The sequence below is a fragment of the Adiantum capillus-veneris genome, chromosome 14, assembly GCF_014529385.1.
Source record: "Adiantum capillus-veneris isolate H3 chromosome 14, ASM1452938v2, whole genome shotgun sequence".
In the NCBI taxonomy this organism is placed as follows: Eukaryota; Viridiplantae; Streptophyta; class Polypodiopsida; order Polypodiales; family Pteridaceae; genus Adiantum; species Adiantum capillus-veneris.
In genome coordinates, this window is record NC_140944.1 from 19,501,098 (window position 1) to 19,507,854 (window position 6,757).

Consider the following 6,757-nt stretch of genomic DNA (forward strand, 5'->3'; position numbering starts at 1 on the left):
CACCTTGACAGTACACATGCAAGTACAAAAAGCAATTCTATATGTTTCATTTTTGGTACCACTCATCGTGTGTACTTTTGCTTGTGTGCCACCTTGCAAGGGAGTAGCTCTCTCATGGCTCTGTTTGTGTGTGGATTGGGTTTTACCAACCGATGAATGAACTTTTCCTAGAGAGTCTTGAAGTTGATGGCTGTAAGATGTTCTCCTTGTTACCAATTCCCATCCCACACTTGAGTGCTTGCATTTATAATTGTATCAACACTTGTGGGTCTCCATACTACCTAATGTTGTAGCCATCATTGCTTAAAAGCATAGGGTTGTGGGTCTCCTTTTATAGTTGTATCGACGCTTGTGGGTCTCCATACTACCTAATGTTGTAGCCATCATTGCTTAAAAGCATAGGGTTGAATAATTAGATCTATTGAACAAAAATTTCAAAGCTACACAAGTTACTACTTTTAAGTCACTCAAATTGGGATGGAATAGTTGATGCACTATTGGTTTGAAGGATTTTTACTCTTTAAAAATATATAAATTATTCAATCGTATACATGAAAAGGTTCTTCTGATCCAAGACACAAAGAGGGACTACCCCATTTCATTAAAAAAAATTCTATCTTCATTACACAGGTTAGTGCTTAAATGCAATGAAAGACACACAAACATGTAATAGAAGTCCTATGATGCGATTAAGGGACGTTTAAAACTTGGCTTACCCTCATGAGATAATGGGGGAAGATCACAAATTATTACCTTTTTCTTAAGTAACATAGTCATCAAATAGCTTAGACTAAGGTTTAGTACATAAGTGGGTACAATGTTGCAACTACGATAAGAAATCTTATAAAAATTAACAAGACCTAGTGTCTCTTTAATTAAAGTGATCCTAGGTTTAGATACCAATTCTTTCTATCATCCAAAAATATGGTAAATCCTATGGTTGGGGGTTTTTCATGGCCAATAAGAAGTAGTGTCTCTCTAGCCATGGATCATATTCTTTGCAAATTGGCTATAGTCCTTTGCACCAACTTTGTGACTGCACCTTATACGGTGCATTTTTGCAATCTTTGACCTAGCTACTACAAAACAAAAAGCATAAAAACTTGCAACTTTTTCTCATGCGTCTCCCTTCCTCTCTCTCTCTCTCTCTCTCTCTCACACACACACACACACACACACACACACACACACACACACACACAAAATGATATGTTTATCAATTCTCAATTTCTCACAAACGAACGCAATTTTTCGGCAAGCAGTTTCTCGCGAGCGCTTTTTGGAATCAGGCGAGCAGATTCTTGATTCCAAAAAAGATTTCTCTCTTTCTCTCTCTCTCTCTCTCTCGCGCTCGGTGGTAAAATATATAACGCAAACATACTCTACATAACTCATGAATACTACATAGGATTACAAAGTATTTGTGCCAGATATTACACTATTATTCTATGGCTCTCTCTCTCTCTCTAACTCCACTCTTTCTCTATATATAACCTAATCTACTTTTTGCATTCCTCTCTTTCTCTCCCTACCTCTTTTTTCTCGCTACTTCTGTTTCTTTTCTCTCTCTCTCTCTCTCTCTCTCTCTCTCTCTCTCTCTCTCTCTCTCTAATTCTCCTCTCCAACTCCCACACTCTCTCTTTTCTTCCTTCCCTCTCCCTCTCCCTCCGTGACTCCCACACACTCTCTCTCTCTAATTCTTATTCTCTTGCTCTCTCTCTCTCTCTCTCTCTCTCTCTCTCTTCTTATTCTCTCCTCCCCTCTCTCTAACTCTTTCTCTTTGCTCTCTCTCTCTCTCTCTCTCTCTATACTATCTCTCTAGGTCTTTGTGTCTCTCTCTCTCTCTCTCTCTCTCTCTCTCTCTCTCTCTCTCTCTTCCCTCCTTCCCTCTCTCTCTCTCTTCTTTTTTTCTTGTTCTCTCTAACTCTCTCTTTCTTCTCATCTCTCTCTCTCTCTCTCTAATATATATATATATATATATATATAAATTTGTATATATATATACACACACAAGCGCGCGCGCACACACACATATATATATGTGTGTGTATATATATATAAATTTGTATATAAAAGTGTATATATATATACACACACAAGCGCGCACGCGCGCGCACACACACACACACACACATATATATGTGCGTGTGTGTATATATAAAAGCTTTTACTTTTATATATAATTATATATATAGATGTGTGTGTGTGTGTGAATATATAAATATTATAAATAAATAAATATATATATATACATAATATTTATATATTCACACAAACACACATATATATATTTGAATATATGAATATATATATATATATATATGAATATATATATATATATATATATATATTCATTTATATAAATATAAATAAATAAATATATGTGTGTGTGTAATAATCTAAGTATATAACTAAACATTTATTATTTGCATTTATTTTTTTAGTTTCAATATATTAATTCTATATTTATTTAATCTTTAATGTTAAAAATTATCACACGTGCACACACACACACACACACATGCACATACACATACACATACACGTACATGCACACATGGACACATAGACACAGACACACATGCATCCTAATGTGTCTCAAGGTTTGTGTTTATGTGCATGTGTGTTGTGGGAAGAAATCTATCCATAACATTATCAAAGTGCACTATGTAAGCAATCTTGAGTGCCTTAGTGTAGTGGGTAGAGTGATCCTCTCAGAGGGGGGGGTCTCATGTTCAAGTCCGCTCCTCTCATTTTTGTGAGGAAAGCCTCATGTAGGCACATACCCACATGGCACATGCTGCCACGTGGCATGTGCCACGTGTATTGCTGGTCGAGGGCAATACACGTGACACATGCCACATGGCAGCATGTGCCATGTGGGAATGTGCCTACATGGCATCCCATGTGGCTGTTGCCACATGGCACATGCCATGTGGCACGTGCTGCCACGTGGCATGTGCCACGTGTATTGCTTGTGACTGGCAATACACGTGGCCACATGTGCCAGGTGCATAGCCTACATGAAGCTTTCCTCACAAAAATGGGAGGGGGGGAGTTGATCTCAAAATCCCCTCCTATTAGAGAACCACTCTATCCACTACACTAAGGCACTCAAGATTGATAACATGGTGCACTTTGATAATGTTATGCACAAATTTCTCCCCACTACTCTCCCCACAACACACATGCACACAAACACAAACTTTGAGACACATTAAGATGCATGTGTGTCCATATGTGCGTGTATGTGTATGTGTGTGTGTGCGTGTGATAATTTTTATCATTAAAGATTAAATAGATATACAATTATATATATTAAAATAAAATAAAAAAAAAATCCAAATAATAAAGTTTTAGTTATATACTTAGATTATTATACACACATATATCTATATAAGTACGTACTTATATATATATATATATATATATATATATATATATATATATATATATATATGTGTGTGTGTGTGTGTGTGTGTGTGTGTGTGTGTGTATTTATGTGTTCATATATATGTGTGTGCTCATGAATGAATATGTATATGTGTGAATATATATATATATATATATATATATATATATATATATATATATATATATATAAGTATATATATATACATATATATATATTCACACATATATATATACTTATTTATGAATATATATATATGTGTGAATACATATATATATATTCACACATATATATATACTTATCTCTAATGCCCCTCTTTCTCTATCTTTCTCTCTGGCTTCATTATCTCTCTCTCTCTCTCTCTCTCTCTCTCTCTCTCTCTCTCTCTATATATATATATATATATATATATATATATATATATATATATATATATATATATATAAGTATATATATTCACACATATATGTATACTTATTTATATATATATAAGTATATACATATAAGTATATACTTATTTATATATATATAAGTATATACATATAAGTATATTCATGTATTTATGTGTTCATATATATGTGTGTGCTCATGAATGAATATGTATATGTGTGAATATATATATAAGTATATATATATACATATATATATATTCACACATATATATATACTTATTTATGAATATATATATATGTGTGAATACATATATATATATTCACACATATATGTATACTTATATATATATAAATAAGTATACATATATGTGTGAATATATATACTTATATATATATATATATATAGATAGAGAGAGAGAGAGAGAGAGAGAGAGAGAGAGAGATAATGAAGCCAGAGAGAAAGATAGAGAAAGAGGGGCATTAGAGATAAGTATATATATATGTGTGAATACATATATATATATTCACACATATATATATACTTATCTCTAATGCCCCTCTTTCTCTATCTTTCTCTCTGGCTTCATTATCTCTCTCTCTCTCTCTCTCTCTCCTGTAGGAAAGGCCATGTTAGGTCGCGTAGTTGATGCGTTAGGAGTACCTATTGATGGAAAAGGTGCTTTAAGCGCGATAGAACGAAGACGTGTAGAAGTCAAAGCTCCTGGGATTATTGCACGTAAATCTGTTCACGAACCTATGTAAATAGGGTTAAAAGCGGTAGATAGCCTAGTCCCTATAGGTCGTGGTTAATGAGAACTGATAATCGGCGACTGATAATCTATAGCCTCAATCGAAGAGCACGAAGCCCTCTACGCATTGATGTAAAGACAGAATTTTTCTGTGTAATGGAAGGCTTTGCTGTAACAGCATCTCAGAACTGAAAAAACTGTCAAAACTTTGCGTTTTTGTTGTCGACTTGAAGGCAATGTCAGACAAAACTCGCAAGGGTGGAAAAGCCACACTCGCCATGGAGAATGATGCAAAATCTCCAAGGAATTTGGATGCTAATCCAACCACATCGTCTACAACAACGGAAGCAATGATCATGGCTTACTTGATCTCGTTACAAGAAACCGTCAACAAGCAAGGTGAAGAGTTGCGCGCACTTGCAATGGAGAATGGTACTTTAAGAGTTCTCGTTGTGGAGAATGAGCACCTCAAGAAGGTTCTTGAAATGCAAACAACACGCTTGATGCATCTTGAGAATGAAGTTCAAGAATGTAAACGCTCTCTTGTGGACATGAATGTAGTGAAAGAGCGCTTGAGCAAAGTTGAGAGTGATCATGTATTGAAAGAGGAAACGATAGATACAATACGACATGATGTATGTGAGATGAGAAATGCATCCAAATCATGGGCTGATATATGTAAGGATAATGTGGTTTCTACATCTCCTATCACGCAAGCCGTTGTCCAAGCAAAGAATGTAGAGAATGTGGACACTCAAGAATTGCAAGAACGACAAAAACGCTCAAAGAACATCGTCATTCGTGGAATCAAGGAGGAAAGCATGGAAACACCCCAATCTCTTGCGGTTGCTATTGAAGAGTTTTTTGCTACACACTTTGGCATGTCAGGAATCATGGCTTATGGTGCACATCGAGTTGGAAAACAAGGAGTCCCTCGCTCGGGAGAAAGACCTATTGTATGTACCATGGCTGATGAGGTAAAGAGAAAGATCATCCTTGACAATGGTTGGATCTACCTCAAAGGAACGGGTTGTAATGTATATGAGGATCGCACTCTTATGCAACAAAATGTACGTCGCAAAGCATACGAGGAAAGAAGCAAGAAGGTTAAGGTATCATCTCAAGAAGAAAAGGCACTTGAGGAGGATGCAAGTCCACCCAACAAATAGGGACACATGATCTATGAGACCAACTCACGCTTGCGAATAAGCTTTTGGAATTGTAATGGGTATCCATGGAATGCGGGAATTGGCATTGATGAGCTTACCAATGACTCCGATGTGATACTTCTTGTCGAAACATGGGAGCATGATGCGCAACGAATTCTTGGATTTGACAAATACGATGTACATTCTTTGATGTGGGCCAAAAATGCAAAGCAACGAAGAGGCCAAGGAGGCATAGCATGTATGACCAAAAAGGGTTTGAAAGATGTTTCCATTGTCAAAGAAGATAAGTATAAACGCTACTTATGGCTGAAAATCAGCCCACCAAATGGTCAAGTCATGTTTGTGGCCGGCTGCTACATTCCTCACTATGACTCCAACTTTTATGCTCGCTTGAATATGGATAGAGATCAGCCCTTTGTTGAACTAGAGGAAGACATTGCTCATTACAAGGATCAAGGTGAAGTCATTGTTTTTGGAGACATGAATGCTCGCACAAATATGTTACAACACGACACACAACAAGTCGACATGCCGCATGTATCAAGAAGAGTGGATGACTCATACATGTATAATCGAAGTTCTAATGATGCAAAAGAAGTGGATCACTATGGAAAGTCACTTCTACATATGTGCAATAGTACCGGAATGCTCATTGCAAATGGTGTATCTCTATGGCAAGGCACCAATGACTTTACATGTAGAAAGCACAATGGTGCTAGCGTGATTGACTATATGTTGTTCTCAGAAGCCACTCTAGAATGCATACAAAGCTTTACACTTGGTGAATGGAATCCGGAATCGGATCATAGGATGTTATGTATTGACCTCAAGTGTGGTAAACGGCCCGAGCATGTAGCCTCCAATCATGATGTGAATCATTTGTACCTACGTCTAGACTTCAAACGAGCACTTATATATGCTGATATGGTGGACCAAATGTTAAGCATGATAGAGCATCAAGGGAGCCCAACATTAGAATGCAAGTGGAAAGTTTTCAAAGAAGTAATTTTCTCTTGTGCGAAGGAATGCTTTTCG